Source organism: Galleria mellonella, unplaced genomic scaffold, assembly GCF_026898425.1.
Source record: "Galleria mellonella isolate WM207_F2 unplaced genomic scaffold, CSIRO_AGI_GalMel_v1 utg172, whole genome shotgun sequence".
Taxonomy (NCBI): Eukaryota; Metazoa; Arthropoda; class Insecta; order Lepidoptera; family Pyralidae; genus Galleria; species Galleria mellonella.
Genome location: NW_026442015.1, coordinates 937137 through 958225, shown reverse-complemented (window position 1 = coordinate 958225; position 21089 = coordinate 937137). Strand labels below are relative to the sequence as shown.

The 21089-nt window shown below is 30.8% G+C and overlaps 1 protein-coding gene across 1 annotated transcript in view; it reads left to right on the top strand.

Moving 5' to 3' along the window:
- LOC113514576 (complexin) overlaps positions 1-21089 on the top strand; it is a 374606-nt gene that overhangs the window by 125410 nt on the left and 228107 nt on the right. The gene's annotated exons all lie outside the window — the stretch shown is intronic.

Below are 21089 nucleotides of genomic sequence, written 5' to 3'. Positions count from 1 at the left end.
AGTTTCTGAATTAGTCTTATGTTTTCGCGACTATTTTATGCGATTTTAATAAGTGTTTAAAGAATAAAATAATTTATGATTGTTTTCCGCAAAAAAATAACAATTTTAACGATAGCAAAACCAGTTATTTTGATTCTAAAATTAATATACTATCTTTTCAGATAAAAAAGAATTTTATAAATCTGTTTATTACTGACGGAGTTATAAGGTAACCGACATTACAAATACAACTGAATTGAGAAATTCCTTATTTTTTGAAATCGGCTGATTATTGAGGTTTAAACACGAACTGATTCACAAGTGCATTATTTTTTAATATATAGATGAAAATAAAATTTTTAAAAAACTTTTATACGCTGCAATCTATTTTACAACTGAAAGAGAAATCGGCTGATTATTGAGGTTTAAACACGAACTGATTCTATTTTTTAATATATAGATGAAAGCTGCAATCTATTTTTGAAAGAGCTGTTCACTACAATAACAGCAGTCGTATATGTAGAAACGGTGTATGGCAAAGAACAAGTGTAGAAGTAAATTGTCTTAAACAGCGAACTTGGTCAAGTATTTATTGATTTGGCCGGTTTCGTCGTTCAATTTTTACAAGTTTTTATGGAAAAGTATAAGTGTTTTATTTTTAATAATATTAATCTGTAAAGTTCTTAGCATATTTGTTTATTATAAATAAATAAATATTCATTCAGAATATTAAGGATTTCTTTAGCACTAACAACATTGTTATAAAGACGATGGTCAGCAATTAGCAACATAGAGTAATAGGCCAGTTTTCCTAAGTGTGTTGTAAACATTCCGCTAGTTTAGAGGTAATCAGTAGGGTCAAACGGCACCTAGTAATTTCCTCTTTCGAGGTGAACTCGCAAATTCAAGGTTATATTACTCCGGGGACAGTTTGATGTCATGACCGTTGGTTAATTCCACTCGGAGTTATTACTTAGTTTGGATAAGGATGTCCAGTTAAGTGGCATATAAACATTAGGCACTAGTGTTTGCTATTTGGTCTGTATCCTATAGACTATTTATCAATGTTTTTATTTCTCACAATCTTTGAGATAGATATTATGTGGAAAGACAATGTCAGATACTTTATACATTCTGAATCTTATGAACAAAGTTAGGTACCAAAAATTCGCTAATAATAGTCTGATTATTAAAAAGAAGTCCTTCTCAGTCAATGACAATTATAATGACAACATTAATATAGGTCTAATATGCAATTAAACCCTATAGATTGCAAGAAAAATTTAGAATTCTCGGAGACATCGTGTAAAAAACTTACAGTGAATTTTGAAACTTTCTGTTGAAGTTGCTTACAAAAAAAGTAATAAATAAACTGCGAATAAAAAATCAATACTAATATTATAAAGATGAAAGATTTCATTTTTTGTATTATTGTTTGTAATGAATAAACTCAGAAACTACTCTGCCGATTTTCGAAGTTTTTTCATCTATAAAAAGCTACATTTTAATTAGGTAACATAAGCTATATATTATTTTTAAAAAATTGAGATCCTGTCAAAAATTACAATAATATAATTCAAAGTATCAGAATTTTGCCTATTAAAGTTAATTAATATAAAATACTAATTTATCTTTCTATCTACCCAAACAAAACTGGGGCGGATAAGTAGTACGCAATAAACATTACAGATAATTAAAGACTAACCCCACTATTTCATTTACGTGACCAGGATATATTGACTGATTGAAATAAAAAGTAATTTTATGCCTTTCTGTATCCCAAATAAACATGAATGCCAATTTTCGGTTTGTTGAACCGTTAAAGCCTTCGGTTTATGAGTTGTTTAAATATAACGCTTGATCATACATTATTTTTTTTTACCAAACCATATAAACAAACCTTTCATTGCAATTCACATCGAATACAAAGAAATTCAAATTCTCATTTGCACGTGTGTGAATCGGAACGCGATTTTAGCCAATTACACTTTTTTCATCTACGTCCCTTTGACGTACTCCCTTTGATCGCTATCTACGCATTTAAACATAAATTCTCATTATCTGGAGTTTATCAGGATTTGAATTGTAAATGAGACGGGCGTTCGAGATTGCGACAAATCGAGTACTATTGAAAAAAGCTGTCTAGCGTGAATGAGCGCGCTTTTTGGCGTTCCGTACTATGCAGAATTTATTTCATTTAAATTAAGGTAAATGAAGTGAAATATAATCATACAATACTATGACTTAAAAATTAAAATGGAGTCTTTTATGGTCAGCGAATATAATATATAACAATAAAAATTATTGAAGAAAATTACTATAATAATTATATTTTGGATAAAACAAAAGAATATGTGTTGTGAATAATAAAGTCGACTTTTTTTAAGTTGGTTAAAAATATAAATGCATTTTCATCAATTCTACTAATATTATGAAGGTGAAAGTTTATAAAAATGTTTTTATGTTTGTTACTAAATCATGCTTAAATAGCTGAACGAATTTATGTCCGAACTTAACACATCATAGGATACTTTATAATCTGATGAACTTGGTTAAATCCGTGGGAAATAGCCAAGCTAATAGCTAATAGTAGTATTATTATTAGTACATTTTCTATCAATATTTTTTGTTTATTTAAGAGTTATTAAAGAGTTTATTATTATTAATATCATAAACAGAATCTTTTGAAGCTCGAATTTTGAAGTAGGCTAACATTCGACCCTTTAACACTTCTCAGCAGATTACCCTCCAGATTTGTACCCACAAGCTGGGTGTTCCCAACCGATACAACGACACGACAAGTCAGATTAAATTTGTCCACATCATGTCCACTAGACAGGATGGAGATTATCCAACCAAAACAGATAAGCCTCGAATTTGTTACGTGTTCGCGTACTTTGCAACCGTTTTGGGGAGATATTGTAAGAAACTTTGCAATTTCACAGGCTGTTGAATGCCTACGTAAAATATTGTACGCGGCCGCCCGAGAAAAGAGAATGTTTTATTTTACGAATCACGTACTAAGGTAATTATGTATGTTTTTATAAGATTAAATTAAACGCATACCATTCATGAACACTCAACTCGTATTATCGTTCTTGCACTTTTTAATTTACATTTATAATTGTAATATACAACAAATACTATGTAAAAATAGAGAGACTAATCATAGAATTCTACTAATTATTAAATATATTTTAAATCAGCACGGCAATTATGAAGAACGCCTCGAAACAGTTTCGTGTCTAGGACAATACTGCCCTTTTTCTACTACTACCTACCTGGGCTACTAGTCCCATTACTAGCAATATACTCTGTCAGGTCGACCTCCACGCGGTTTCCCCTGGAAACTATCGTGTTGAATTCCAGTTATATTCATCACGATGGACTAATTGTCGCGCTTTTTCATTATTCACCTATCATCCCTCACTGGTGTCCCGCCAGTGTATACTGTTAACGCGGGCAGGGTTACCATTTCATTATCATCCATTAAAAAAATACAAATTTTGTATATCAATATTGAACTACATACAGTCCTATAACGAAGAAAAAGTGATCTACATGTATATCATACGATATTTTACACGTATATTCTCCTCTATTCATTTAAGAGTTTCCTCTTGTCGGTGCAACTAATTATATAATATATTATAGACACAAAAATGTATTGTAGAAATGAGAAACTAGATTATCTTTTTATATAAAAAATGACACTGCGTGATTGACTGACTGACCCATATATCAACGCACAGTCGAAACCGCTGAATCTAGTATCTTGAAATTTTGCAGACACGTTCCTTATTAGCGTAGGTGAACAAATAAGAAAGGAATTTTCAAAATTCAACCTCTATATAAGAGACGTCATTTCATTATATTTTGAAAATATATATGAAAGTTCGACAGTTTAGAAGTTAAACACATGAAATTTTAGATTTAGGTTCGTAACAAAATCCACGAGAAATCGAATACCACACGCAGGAGAAGCCGTGTCGCATAAGCTATATTATTTATTATATACAAAACATAGGTTTTTGTTATGTTTTTATGCCCTTCAGTATATCAAAGTTAATTAAACAACTTGACAATCTATTAAAAACTTCTCTCATTATACTTGTACACAAATATTGGCGCTAAAATCCAGGTAGAAAAGCATTAAAATTCTGTACGTGTCTGGGGGCTGTGCTGACACCGACGGGGCGTCTCTCCCTACGCAGATTATGGTATCTAAATCTTGAAGATTACGCAAACAAGTGAGTTGTGTCGGTTGAAGGATATACTGATAGGCCTTTTGTGAAAGCTTCGTGATTGTATAATAGGAAAAACAATTTTGTTTGGAATTTTTTTTCAATAAATTATTTTCAAAACTTATGTTCGTATTTTAACGATATCTATATTACATTAAAACAGGAAAGAAAGTAAACGGGGAGTAACTTATATATATATATATATATATATATATATATATATATATATATATATGAAATAAATGGATAAATACAAGATTTTATGTCATCATTCAAAATTAATTCGCATTTATTGAAGCACTTTTTTTTATTAAAAAGCATTTCAGTCTTTTTAATACGAAAAATGACAATCGTATGTAAATTTTTAACTTGGAAGTCTGAACAATGGAACTGAATATACCTTTTTCTTTTTAAAAAAATCTCCGCTTGTAGCCAAATGAGTGCATGAATAAGGCAGGGAGGCCTCATAAAGGCCTAATTTAGGTTCCCGCTGAATATTTGACGTTCGTATCTCGGAATGTAAAATTTTATTCTCCGCGTTCGCGCTTTGATACGTATCACGCGGCTATACTAATGTAGTTCTAGAGATAGAATATATTATTTTGCTTTTTTTTTATAATTCCAACCACCAAATGTAGTGTTAATTACATTATTCGTAAATCAAACAGTAATTAATTATACATTTCTTTTACTATTTTTTTTTCTAATTAAAGATTAAACAATAATAATTGCTAACAAATTTGAAAAGCTACATACACACATGCTTTGCATGCATTTCTCTACTCACCATATTTTCACACCCGCTCAATCATTATATAAACTCACTCTAACATATCCTCGTTATCTGACATAAACACATGACATAAATAAGAAAAACAATTCTTAAAGTTATGTAGGTTTGTATGTAAGTATGAACTTGATTATAGTCCTTATATAATAAATAAAAAAAAACAAAGTCGTTTAATCGGTATGTAAAAGTATGTTTATGATCAACTAAATATCCCAGGGTTTACCAGAGGGAGACTTTATACAAAAGTCGATTGCTTGGGTACCTCTGTTCCTTTCGTGTTTTTACCGTGAAGTAGTTGTGTTTGCATGGCTAAATATGGCGTGAATGTACAGGGTACAGAGGAATAACACCTGAGTTCCTCAAGAATGGCAACGCATGGGGGGTATCATGGGCGTAACAGTATACTCTGTTATGTCCATGGCACTGCTTGTGTCTATAGGCGAAAAAAAATCTCTAGGTTTCATCTGCGTGAATCAATACATAAAGTTTTTTCTTTTTTTATACCACTGAGGTGGCAAATAAGTGTACGGCCCACCTGATGGTAAGTGGTTACCGTAGCCTATGAACACCTGCAATACCAGAAATATTACGCATGCGTTCCCGACCCTGAAAAAACTTCTTTACCCCCTTTTAAAGAACCTCATGATGTAAGGCTCTTGGGAAATATTTTATTAGAATTATTTTGTTTAATTCCACTGCTGTTAATATTATATGTGTTAATATGTGTGATTGCCAACACTCCAAGACTGACCACCACTATTACTACCAGAAGTTCCATAACTTTCCATATGAGGCATTAATCTTTGATTACCCTACTTAATACCTCGTTTAATTTATAAACGAGGTATCTTCAGGCAAATTATTAGATTAAGGTTCGGAGACAAGTGTTAACTACACGGCGCCCAAACTGCGATTAACATCTTTTGTTCGGGCATAAACAAAAATTAGACATATTTCATAATAAGTCGACTAAACATGTATTGAATATCTATCTATTGATGGGTTTTGATTACATAGATAACTTTTTACTATTATTTTGACTAGATTGTTTAATATACGTGCTCAATTACAAAAAAAAAGGAGGAATTTTTAACCAAACAAAAACCGCGATGTCCATTACCCAAATAAGTCCAACAAATTAATTAACGTACTTACATTTCCCCAAACAATCCCCAAATGAGCTTTTAAAAAGTTATTAATTGTTTGATAAATGTTTGTTAAAGTATTCTTAACAATAAATAGGCAAGCCCTATATAATTTGTCTTCTATTTTTTTCATTCTCTGATATTGAAAACTTAATATTTATTGTACATAATGTTAATATTTATTATAGATATACTATATTAGCAGAATATAAAGTCTTAGATTATACATAGACTATAATATATAATATATATTATAATATATAAGTTGAATTCGATATTATTTAAGAATACCAGTATTCCATCAGTGAAACTGAACAAAATTTTCAAAATGTAGGTCCAAAAATGATTAATGAATTTTGAACCTACCATACTAGTTTATCTAGTGTTAGTATGGGGGATTCAAAATGTTTTGTAGTTTTAAAAATGCTGTATGTATATATATTTAATTTATTTAAATTGTATAATAGAACAACATGTTCATCTAGCAGTAAAATATATAGTTTCACTGTTGGACGATTTTTTTTTTATAAAATTTTTTAAAATTTTACAACTTAGGCAAACAAGCTGACGGCCCACCTGATGGAATAGAACCTGATGAAAAAAAAAACATTATTTAAATGTACTGAATGATCTTTGTTTGTCAGTCGGGTTTCACGCGAATAATATGATCCGTTCAATCTCACTCACTTACCTTTTTTCCCTAATATTCTTTCCGTTAGTCCCTAATAAACTGAGTTTAGATTTATGAATTTTAGTTAGGGATTAGCTCCAAGCATCATTTTTAGGACACGCGAGATTTCTACGGACGGCAAAATACAATAATATTGTAAGCCGTTTAAGCTTATAATTACTTTTCTCCATGAAAAGTTTGCCATAAAGAAGTCGCTCTTAGCGATAAGGCCGTCCATTATTTTCTCAGTGTAATATTTTCTTGTAATTGTTTGTATTTATAATAAATTTACTATTGTAATCTTTTGGAGGAAACAAGGGCATTTATCTATCTATTCGTATTTATATATGGATAACAGAGTTTATATTTTGTTACCTTTTGGCGCATCAAAGACTAAACCAAATGTCATGTTTTATTTCGGTCACGTAAACAAAATCGCTGGTATAATTCGTTTATTTATATACTCATAAAATATCTTTATTTGAGAAATAACATAAAAACAAAGTAACAAACACACACTGGCTCCTTGTCTATGTCATCACACTGATGTACGTCACCGCGGAACACAGGTAACAGCTAATGAGCTCCCATCGAAATCCAATATTTACAGTGCGCCGTGCGACAAACTGCCCGTAATTCACTTCCCAATGATCCGTGACACTTCCTCAATTCGGTTAGCTACTATTTTTTCTTTTTCCTCATTTTTTTTCTACTTTTGTTACAAACCACCGATAGGAAATAAGGAACATCCCTTTGTTTATTTAGTGATATTATGGCCCTTTCTGTTTTTATGGTGAATGACACTTGTCGTAATAAATATAGCTGTTTTATAAATAAACATTTGATGTATATGAAGGTCCCACAGGTAAACAACATAACAAAGACGACTTAGAATAATATATAACAGAAAATATTATATTTATAATAATGTGTATATGTGTATATAATAATACAGTCCTTTGGCCGTGTGTGTGGTCCCGGCATAGAATAGGTCATCCTTCCTTTCCTGTGGGTGTCTTGAGAGTCGACTAAGGGAGGGCGAGATATGGGCAACAGCTTCCCTCTTAAAACATCTTTGTTTTTTCCCACGAACATTCAGGTTGTGGAATGAGCTCCTTGCCGAGGTTTTCCCAAGAGACTACAGCATGGGGTTCTTCAAAAGGGGGTAAAGAGGTTTCTTCAGGGTCGGCAACGCACGCGTAATACCTCTGGTATTGCAGGTGTTCATAGGCTACGGTAACCACTTACCATCAGGTGGGCCGTATGCTTGTTTGCCATCACAGTGGTATAAAAAAAAAACTCTAAAGCCTAACTGCGACTGCCAATCCGCCTGCCAGGTGTGGCAACTACTGGCAACATCCTCCAAAAGGGGAGGCTTATGTTCAGCAGTAGAGAGTTGAAGGCTGATATGAAATTATAAGATTATATTTAAAAGAAATAGTAAACATTCATAATAATGAAATCTACTAAATAATTTTAATTAACTACTTCAAATAAATAAAGCTAGGAAAAATTTTGTATTAATAGTGGATAACCTCTCTAAAGTACTTAAACAGGTGAGGTAGTAAACATCAAAAACTTTTTTAATACAGCTATTCATCTCAATTTCTGTTCTTAATTTCTTTGGTGGGTACAATATTACCTTCTTAGTTGATGGAGTAGATTTACCTGTTGTATTAAGTTCTTTTTTGTATAGGACTTATTTTTAACTTAGCATAAATAGGGCAGAGTTTAGTATGTTCACTTTTTTATTTGATACATGTTTTGTTGCGATATTTTTTTTTCTATCGTCACTTGTAATTATCATGCATGTTAAGTATAAAATATCCGAAAAGTTAATTTATCTTGTTTGTTAAAAAAAAATACTCAAATAACAAGTTCATGTATAGTGACTAAGAATATGGTACGTATTAAATGTTATAAGAAAATATTTCAAATTTCATACAAAACTTACACAATTTAAAATTTTACAAAGGATAAGAAAAGACTGGAGTTGAATACTCACCAAAGATAACTGACGTCATATTTTAATATAATTTAGAATATAATATTGGCACCTTTGATTACGTACTTTGAACAGACTAATAGTATTGGGCCGATGCTTGTTACTTATATATCCAATGATGATTGGTTTTCTCTACCTATCCTTTTAAATTACTAGTATCTAACGTAAAGATAGAAATATTCAGATTTGTCGCCGGGAATATTTTACTTCAACGTCGGCAGAGTTTGTCGCTGTCTCTGCGGCGCTGATTAATTATATTTATTAAGGATGTTTACAATTACCGGACGAGTTAAGACGGATTGTCAGCCTTGTTGTATAAAATCTTAATTAAGTAAATATTTCTGTAATTAAAATTAGTTATTTCAGTTAAGACGTTTTAATCGAAGTGTGGTAACAGTGGAATTAATTATCAATTTTTCAATATTTCTTGGCGATTATGTAACAGATTATTTTTACTAAAGGAAGACTTGTACAAAAGTCGTCGTACTTCTGTCCCATTCGTGTTTCTGCCATGAAGCAGCTGTGCAAGCGTGCAAGCGCAGCTGCTTTTGATTATTATTTTTTTATACAACATAGAATGGCAAACAAGCTGACGGCCCACCTGATGGAAAGTGGTAACCGTCGCCTATAGACATGAGCAGTACCATGGACATAACAGAGTATACTGTTTCGCCCATGATACCCCCATGCGTTGCCATTCCTGAGGACTCAGGTGTTATTCCTCCGTACCCAGTAAATTCACGCCATATCCCACCCTTCAAACCGAAACACAGCCATGCAAACACAACTGCTTTACGGTTGAAACACGAATGGCACAGAGGTACCCAAAAGTTGATTGCTTTTGTACAAAGTCTCCCTCTGGTAAGATTAATCAGATATATAGGAAATACACTCAATTGTCTCAAATAGTCATGACATTGCCATACTACAGGTAAACGCTCTTAATACGAATAAAATAAAAATAAATAATAATAGACAGATTGATTATATATTACGGAAAAACTTGATTTCGTACAAAATTAAATTAGTTTTAGTTTTCCGGCCTGTAATGGCAATATTACTGAATTTCGGTACAAATCTCATGAGCTTAGAAGTCAAGTAAAACTTGTGAACAATTTGCAATTTCCCATTATTGTTCTTTCTTGTTTAACTTCTTCAGTTTTTAATTAGTTTTACAATATTAAAGTTCTGGGAATAATATAAATAAATAAAAATACTATTATGTATTATTTAGACAGTTTAGTCCAAGTAAAATATCTCTCTCTCTCTTTCTCTCTCTTTCATTCGTACGCTCTTGACAGAGTGGTCGTGGTTTTTATTATGATAGTGAATCGTCGATGAGGCGATCTCGTCTCCTTCGCGATCGAGGTCCTCGCAATGCGTCTTCATCTACTTCTGCTCACAGCCGAACGAGAACATTTCATAAGAGACTGCTGTGTTGTTGTTTTGATGAGGTCAGTCCATCGCGTTGGTGATTTACCTCGAGAACATTTGTCTTGTACTGATCTTGGAAAATTAGACGTTCCATACAATTTTTATCCCAGTTGATATGGTCGAAGTACTTGAGAATTCGTATTTGAACAATCGACGATAATCTCTGATTTTCAGTTCGTTCAGAATGGAAACGTTAGTTCGGAAAGCAGTCCAAAGTATTTGCGGCAGTCATTGCCAGCATTACATCTCTAGAGCATAAATTTTTCGGCGTTCTTGTAGCCTGAGCATCCAAGTTTCTGCACTACACAGGATATTTTGGTGTTCTTTGTGATGTTATGGTTCATTTTAAATTTTATGCCGTTTACTCACAGCTGTTTTAGTGATAGCACATCTTCTTATTTAGTCCTCACACCCTCCAGTATTTGTGATCGTAAAACCAAAATATACGTAACAACTTCAAGTAAATTACATACATATATTTCTGTCACGCCTGACTCCCATTAAGGTAGACAGAAACAAAAAAAAATATACATATTAATAATATTATTTTTCCAATTAATATGATTTATGTGAAAGTGTGTTTGTGACCATTTTGTGACTTAACCAATCGACATGATATTTATCGAACTCATTTTATTTTTTTTACAAAAACTTTTGTGATAAAAAGTTAGTGAAGAAGAATGAAGGGTTATTATTGTCCCCTAAATTTTTATCACAAGTTATACTTGTAGTAATTAATTTATCGAGATTAAATCAATAAGTCCTGGTTACATGAACAAAGTCTGATTATATAACTTTATTGTAATTTAATATATCGAAACAATATTACAACAATAAAGTCTATGGTCTATTTATAGTACGTAGGTACGACACCTCTGGAGTCCCAAACGTAACAAAGTTTGCAACTAAGTTCGCCTATTTGATTGCAAACACGTACAGAAGCGATTGGCACAACTTTTGCTTTGTCGACTACATCAAGTTTGGAACTATTCATAAATTATTAGAAATGCAAAACTCATAACCTTGTTACGATAATGTTTCCAAAAATTGAGAGAAGTGATAAACAATTTTCTATGATGATAGAAACTTAGAAATATTTTGGCACGCAAAAAGCAGCGATTTCAACCGTGACAAAACACGCCGATGAAAACGAAGTTTTTAATTTAATAATGTCTAAGTAATTATAGCATCTTATAATATAAATATAATCTAATAACTTTTATCATACTTATACTTGTATATATTTAAAATTATTTCGTATATCTGATAAAAATGGCAAGTAGAGGGCGCTAGATGACCCGGTCATAAATAAGTACTAGCAGGAAAGAACTTAAACTTGTCGCACAGGATCATCATAAATAGAAGTTCTTTCTATGAAACCTATATCTCTGATGAACAATTTTCATCAGTTTACGCCATGTAATTCCATTTAAATTTTTCTGAATGTTAACTAGGAAAGAATGCTGCCAATGTAGCATTAAGTTCGCCTTTTATACCAAAAATTTTTTTGTAATGGTGGTCAATAAAAAAAAATTGAAAGACAACAAAATATTGTCATCATCATCATCATCTATACTGACAAGCGATGATAACTCCCGAGTCTTACTGTCGTAATTATTTATATCGGCTTTACTTTATAATAACTTCGGGGTTGCCCGACTAGTTTTGGACTCGATAGGAGTTCTTATCATGAGTCCGAAATTAGTCGATGTAAATAACTTCTTAGGTAAGGAAAATGTTACAGAATTCTCAGTGCCATACATACATATACCCGTATATACATACACTTCATATTCTTACAACAATCAGACATTAATGTCTATCACGTTTCATACACTCGCTGCAAACAATAAGCCCCGAATGCAGTGAGTTGGTAACTTACTTCGTCTGTTTAATAGCAGGCACGTACAAAGTTAAGGTTTGGATGGTCGATAGTATTGAGTTAGGACCGATACGAGTCAATAGGGAATATTGTAATACAAACGTCAATTAAAACTATGAAAACTATTAATGATTCCTTAGCGCAGTAACTATACTAGCGCAATATATTATTAAAAGCACGATACAAGTTGGTACTTGTCAATGAAATTTCAAAGCTGATTTATATTTTTTAAAGCATTGTAGTACTGATCATATGATTATTATAGTTTCACGTTACTAATTTCATTGAGACTATTGAGAAAACTCATTTGTGGGTATTGAAATTATTATTACATTAAAATTTTTTTACCTAACTTACGTTGTGTGGTCCCTGCATAGTATGGACCACTTTTTCCTTTCTCTTGGGTATCGTAAAAAGCGGCTAAAAGAATTTAATGATCGAGAGATAGGCGACAGCGTCCCTCTTTCATTATTTAATTATATCATTAAAGCCTAACTGCGGTAGCCAACCTGCCTGCCAAACATGCTAACTACCGGCAAAGGGGGCTTTGGCATGCTGCAGCAGCTTTGTCCACGTGCCTGGGATTTCCATCCCATGTTTATTGAATTTTACAGCAATTGGTTATTAAAGCATTAAAAGGTAAAAACCAAACAAAAATCCCACTTTTACATTTATTATCATAGTAATGATGAAATTAGTTTCATGTCACTAGTTCGATAATGTGATGTAAATGTCTACTTTTATAATGGATGCTTTAGTTTCTAGACACAAAGAAATAGTTTCGTGGTTCATGTGGATATTTGTAAATTTATTTTACGTTTCATTGCATTATTTGTAAAAATAATATATACATAAGCATACACATACTCAATAACACACATACAATAGAAGAAAGAAAAAGGAGGAATGAAGAGGGAACACAGGAAATCAGTACTTATTTTTGTTTAGCAATAGAGATGAAACTAGCATCGCAATATATTTATTACTGAGTGATAATTTCAGTCGTAGACGGCATTATCTTATGAATAAGTTTAATAAAGAATATGGTTATAATTTACATTACGAAACATAATTTAGTTTTAATAATTCATGAACAAAAACTAATTTCACAATGTAAATCAGGCATTATAACAAAATTATTTTCGCTGTCTAGTGTCTTACAGAAATACAGTATGCTGTTTCTTGTTTTACAACCGTATAACTCATGTTATTGTCTGCTAGTCTAAAATAAACTGTTGTTTAAGCACAGAGAATGATTGTTTCAGGACGATGAAATTCATTTTATTAAGTTACAAGCACTTTGTCAGATTGTTTTGTGGTTCCACTGCTATATGAAAATGAGTAATATTTATTTTTATACTGTTCTTATATAACCTGTCATAGCTTTCCCAAAATTAAGACGGATCAAACTACACTACTACACCTCATGTATTAAAATCTATCAAGACCTATCATTACGCTATATGTTATATTAGGAAATACGACTACCATACACAGTTTTAAAAAACATCACAAAGAATACTTATTAAAAAAACAAATTTTAGGCATTCCACAGAAATTTCTTGGCTAGCGGTTGCAATCTCATGTAATGATTTTTAATATTTTCTTTTTTTTTTTTTTTGCTTTATCCTTACCACTCAGTTAAAATTATATCAAATTATACTCTGAACGATTTACATTATTTTTATTATACACACACCGCACAGACAATCACCAAAAATATTGCTCTTTTTTTTATTTATTTTAATTATTATTTTCACGTACCCTCAAATGGGTTAAAGCTGAAAATCAGTGTTTTGTTCCTTGAACAATGTTCCAAGCTGAGCTTCGACCTTTTTGTATTGCTGCAGATCACACATAATAACACAATTTTATAAATCTTATGTTGTTTTATGTATTATCTATTCTTATGAACATTGTGTGTGTGATTAGTAACAAACAAATAAACGATATATCTATCTATCTATCTATAAATATTATATTTACATAGATACTTAATCCTTACTAATATTATTAATGTGAGTTTGTTTATTTATTTACTCTTAGCGCCTAAATGGTTTATTAACCAATCGTTATGAAATTTGCATACACGAATATGGGACGGAGAAGGATATTATAGGCTGTCATTTATCTTTATTAATGAATATATTCACCTTACGTAGATGAAGTTGATTGTAAAAGTTAGTATTATAAATATAAAAGTGAGTTTGTTTGTTTGTTTATTACATCTTAATGGCTCATTCAATTGTCATGAAATTTGGTGGCTATATTTACAATATGGGATGGAGGAAGACATATATAATATATAGACCAATCAACATCCCGGTCTCACGAACGAAGTCACGGATAAAAACTAATACTTATATAAGACACTAAAACATTACTCTTCTTTCTCAACAGTCGGATAAAAAGGGTGTTTTCTTATTAATACCGTGAAAACAAATTTTCCCCAGAATTTTACCTTGTTAGTACAATACCATTCTTGTCCCAAAACCCTTACATTGTGAAGTCGTTAGGAACATTTTCGACTAGTCATTTACATATTTAAATACAAGTTGGTTATTTAAATACAATTTCTCTGATTATAAATTAAACGATACAATAATATAATTTCGTTAACAGCGGAGAAAAAATATTATTAACCGACTCCAAAAAGAAGAAGTTCTCAATTTGTCTGTACTTTTTTTTCTTAAACATAATCTTATATTACACTATTACTTCGCTAAATTTAAAATTGAATTGCTTCTTTGTGAATTTTTAATTAAATTTATCTATGAAATATCTCGTTATTCATCGAGATGTTCTTTCATAATATTATGATGTTATTATATTCACGATATGTAAATGTCGTCACACAAAGAAACTTGAATATTTCTTTGTAATTTAAGCGATATCTTCATTTATTCTGAACCGATTTTGAGTCTTTACGCAATCAATTTATTAAGATTTACATTAAATCTATTACGATTGCTTGTATTTTGGGATTATAAATATTTCACTTCGTTTATCACGTTTCAGTTTGAACAATGGCCACTTTAAACGCGTCATTAACGAAGCCGCATTATTGACACCAAAATAGCTCGGTTCACTTGATTAATTTGGAGCCTGACTAGATAAAATAATCACAACGTTAACAAGTGCTATCTATTATTTTAAACAAACGCCCCTCTTTTGTCACAAAAACTGCCAGAAATTCTCCTATTTATTAATAACTTAAAATAAGTGTTATTGGCCAAATATATGGTCTATCTAAAAAATGAATGAAAGTGTGAGTTACTTATTGACTAAGCTATTTTACAAGATAGTCTGCTAATGCCAAATAATGGTACAAATAAAAAATAGGCTAAGTTATTGAACGATTCTACCATATTTGTAACTAATTTCATTTAGAAAGCGTTTCTGACATAATTACAACAAACGTTGGTTATCTTTTCATTAAAGTTGTTTATTAAACAAATATACACATATACTACATAATTCAATGTCTTCTATAATTCTAGTTACTTTCATATTTTTTTTAATATTTGACAGATAATTTTATTCATTCTGAATCTTTTATAAATATTCAACATCGTTTATCACCTTCCAATTTGAACAATGGACACATAAATCGCATCATTAGCAAAGCTGCATCACTGACACCAAGATAGCTCGCCTCACTTCATTCCTTTGGAGTTTTATTAGCCAAAGTAATCACAATACTGTCAGGTGCTATCAATTATTTTGAGCAAACGCCCTCCTTTTGTCGCTTAACTGCGAGAGACGCCCCTGTTTATTAATTTAATAACTTATAATAGGTGCTGCGTGTATAATTAAATGTGTTCTAAAGTTAATAGTTATAATAATTAGTTTAAAGTTAGTTTCTTTATTTTATTCTTTATTATAAACAGAAATACTGAAATGTAAAATTCATATCTCAATAATAATTATGTTATTGAAACATTTTATTATTTAGATGGATTAGAATTAAGTTTTTACTTTTATGGTATAGGAAAATTTTTTTTATGAATTTGAATCCTACAATGTGTACCTATTTAAATTAATTTTGTCTAATTATAATAAGATATTTATTTTGTATTTATTTTCTTATTGTAGTTTCAAACTGTTTTCATTTCTTACTTATCAGACCAGTATATGTAGTCAGCTTTTTTATTTCTCGCATGAATAGGTAGTATTCCTGTATTTTTGTGTATGCACTTTAACAAAAAAAAAAAGTTGTTTAGAACGAGTACGAAATACATTATTTAATATCATTAGAAACTTATTGGTTGAGTTAATAATATAATTTTAGATCAGTAATGGTTACTAACACGATTAAAATTGTTTATGCAACTTTGAATAGCAAACAAGCTGACAGCCCTCCCAATGGAAAGTGGTATCTGTGGCGTGTGGTGTAGTGGTGATGGAAAGAGTTCCTCGTTAAATTATCTTTCAGAAACAAAAGTTAAGCTAAGTTCTTTATGAAAATAAGCTTAATTCATATTTAATTTTGATGAGCAATACAATTATCTGATACGATATCCGCCCTCTTAATGATGGAAATATGAGATAACAATTTAAAAATTACAGAAGAAAATACAGATAAATTAATATTGTTTAATGAAGTTAGGTAAAATTACGTTTTCAATGTTATTTGGAATATTACCTTGTTTTTTTTATTCATTTTTGTATATAATCTCTTGGCGCTTTAACAGTTTATCCAATAATTATGAAATTTAATATTAAATAGGTTTAGATTACCCTCTTATTCATAAAAACTAAAGTCACCTACAAGATTATTACACTGTTTAGTTACTTCCATTCAAATGCGAATTTAGCATTAAAAAAAGAGACAAATTAGTTCAATAGGTAAAATAAGTTTATAAAAGGTTTGACATTTTTTGAATGAGGAAAGATATATCCTACATTTTACATATTATCATATTTAAATATTCCTTATTGCATTAAAAATACAGTAATTGTATAATTGTAATTAGAGATAATGATAGCAAAGCGGAACTAATATTTAAAAGAATCTTTTTTCACATAATCTAACATAGTGGCGTAGGAAGCAGTTATTGGTCAATAATTGTATATTAGTATTTAGTTATACATGAGTAGAAAGTTTCTAAAATTTTAAATTTATTATATTTTTTTAAAGAAAGATCAATTATATATTATACACAAAAGCTAAATGCAATTAATATTAAAACAGATTATGTGTGTTGTATTTTCACGTATACAATGCACATAGCATACTATAATTTATTCGACGTAGAATTGCGAATTAGCGTCGGAATTATTCAGTTTCGTGTCTAGTTTCTGCATTGTGAAGTACAGTTTGAGTTAATTGCTGTATTTAGCTGCTGGAACTGAGGTGCTAGAGCGAGGAGTAATGTCTTGCGGCACAGATTGCACTGGCTGTATATCTACTTTAAGTCGAAATGCAGCTAAGCACGCGTTACTATTTTAGGTGGTTCTTGTAGAAATTTACTATAGAAAGAAAAGAAATAAAACGTATTTAGTTAGATATCGAATTACAGATAGATATTGACAAAGATTATAAATAATTTATTGCATATATAATCCACAATTGTTCAAATAATACGCACAAATATCAAAAAATATAAATGATCAAGTTAATTTGTGACGATTATCACTTGACATTAGGTAGGTCATCTGCTTGTTTACTATACTAAGCATCATAAAAAAGAATAATATTTCTATCCACTTTTGATTTTATATATGCTTTTGAAGTGTAAATTAATTGTAAAAGTTAATGTCTATTGTATATTTAGAGCTATGTGGTCCCGGTATAGAATGGGCCACCCCTTTATTTTTCATGGGTGTCGTAAGAGGTGATAAAGAGTTTAATGGTTGAGGGAAGCGTTGCTCTTAAAACGCTACACTAAAGCCCAACAGCGGCTGAACAACTCCCTTATGGGGAAGGCCTATGTTCAGCAGCGGACAGTTAACGACTGATATGATAATGAAGATGGTACAGAGATTAATAAATAAATTAAATATTATACATAACATAGCGCCATCTACTTCTAAACTGAGCAAAGCTTGTAGTATATCTACTATACTACTACTATTATTACTTACTATTATAAATATATTTGCTTTAGAAGATTCATTTAGATTTATTTGTTTCAGCAATAGTATGTAAATATTCTTAGATCTGAGGTTTATTTAAGTATGGTTAGGATTATTATTTTATGAATTCATGTAAAGTGATTTTTTAATTTCCTCTAAATATACTGATAATATGTAACATAAACTTAATGGGTAAAATTTTGTGTTTCAGGTATGTAGAGTAGTAACTACTATAGCAAACCGTGAGTATATTAATATATATTATATCTAAAAAAATATTTCTATCGACCTGAGACATTTAGGACATGTGAATATATTCTATAAATATATTCTCTATTTATCTTTAGACCGTTTGTCTAGTAGAGTAAGGAGAGAAAACTAGTGTCAAAGACACAGTCTTTATATACATCTCTTGCTTCCTGCACTTTCGTAAGTCGTTTCATGTATGCACGTCGTCCTTATATTGTTGTATAATAGTGACAGTTATATTAGTAGTAGAGAGTATATAAGAAAGGGAATGGAAGTAAATGGTCAAAATGTGAGCATTTTTCCGAAACCTACGTGCTTATAGCAATAGTTTGTAAATAATACTGGCATTAATTTTTTATATCTTATTTCTACGTGCAGTAATTTCCCATTATTTATTATGCAGCAACATAATATTTTCCTTTTTTTATGGGACATCGTTCTATTTACGTTTAACCTTATGGTTTGTAAATAATTGAAGAAAAAAAATTTAAAAAAATCATGATGACATCAATATGAGATCAACATGGTTATAAACGCTAACGATTCCAAAAATAATGATTTAAATTGGTGACAAATATAAAAATTACACAGGAATTGAGAATAGCTTCCTTTTTAAAGAAATTAGTCTTCTATATGGAGAAAATAATCGCTTATATATTGGATACAGAAAATAGCAAATATGTAGGTGGCAAAACTGATCGAAAATGCTTCAATGTGAATGAATAGACATCAGATATTGTATACGTCAATTTGTATTTTACACATTTTTTGTATATTGAATAAGATATCGTTCTTTTTACTGTGAAATCTTTGTGAGATCCCGATATTTCGATACTGAAAATATCCTGCTTAAAAGTAAATAAAGAAAGAAGAAAAAATCATGGTAGACTTAAAAATAAAAGTACTTATGGCTACGACATGATGGGTAAAAGGCATTTGTCGAGTGTTGTCTGTATTACAATTGAGAGACTTTTTTTATGTAATTTTATTGACGTATTTCATTCCACCCTTAAAACTGAAACACAACCATGTAAACACAACTGCTTCATAGCAGAAACGCGAATAGTATAGAGGTACCCAAGTAAACGCTTTTTGTACAATGTCTCCCTCTGGTAAAAAGAAGTCTACATTTTATCAAGTATATTAGAAACTTACACAGCAGGAGGCAAGAGTACTGTCAACGATAAAAAAAAAAGAATTAGATCAATTTAATCCATTCAATCTAGAACAACCTTAACTAATTTAAAACAAATGCGAATAGATTATTCTTGGGCCCGCGAGTTCTACCTTAGATTACATTATTACTTTTGATCAGGTGAAATTATGAACAGTTACAGGACGCTTCAACAGTAAAAAAGCTTTATTCATATAATGTATATACTATATATAATATACCTCTCTCATATGTTTATTTTTTTATTTTATTTACTCAGAGCTAACATAGTGTTAAAATTCAAATTCAAATAAAAATTCATGCCAGCTTTGTAAAATTGTATTATAACATTAAAACTTATGCCTATACAAGTTGAGACACTAATATAAATTTCGACCGTAATTCGAGTCCCGAGACTCCCTTTTGATATTAACTCGATAGGCCGAGTTCATGAGTCCAACTCCATTGTAGTAATGACTTCAAGTTGTGAAAATTTGGCGGGTTTCATAATTATACGAATTATAGAAACTTTTGTTCAGATTAATTTTGGTATCACAGGTGTTTAAGTGAAGAAATTTAATTTAATTATATAATTGATAAATGTATTTTATATATTACGTTACTCTATGTTGTGTACTAATTTTTACTCGCAGCATTATCCGAGTAAACGTATTTACTGACCGAAATAAAATATAACCTAACCTACATATATCGTTCTCCATCACATATATAGTACGTGTATACCAAATTGATTGATTAAGCAGCTAACGTGCTATAAAGTAAGAAACAAGCAAACTCATTTATAATATAAGTAAGAAAGTTACGGATGTACTTCGCTGTGTTTCTGAGAATTAGTAATCCGGCGCGATCTCTTGTCGTATTAAAAAGATATCGTATGTCCCGTTTACAAATTTCAATCAAATCAAATGTAACAGATATCCATATATCTTTACAAATTTTCCACGTTTTGTAATAATGCTAATTTTAATCCGTGGAATTGCTTGCGTAGATAAAAATAATTAGTAGAGTAGTATGTATTTATGGATGATCAATCGCATTCCCAAGAGACTACAGCATGGGGTTCTTCAAAAAGGGGGTAAAGAGGTTTCTTCAGGGTCGGCAACGCGCGCGTAATGCCTTTGGTATTGCAGGCGTTCATAGGCTACGGTAACCGCTTACCATCAGGTGGGCCGTATGCTTGTTTGCCACCTCAGTGGTATAAAAAAAAATTAAAATAAATTTCAAATTTGTTCAATCACTATGTGGGATTGATAGACAAATATCCATTTATACAACCATCTTTGAAAACTTTGCATTTGTGATAATATTAGCATACTGACTATATCCTGTGGTTTTGCTTAAGTAAATTTAAATGGCAGAGCTTTTTTCTTCTACCCACTTATTGCCCCATATCACACTAATATCTTCACTTTTAACTTAGCCGCTGCTCATTCTACGCT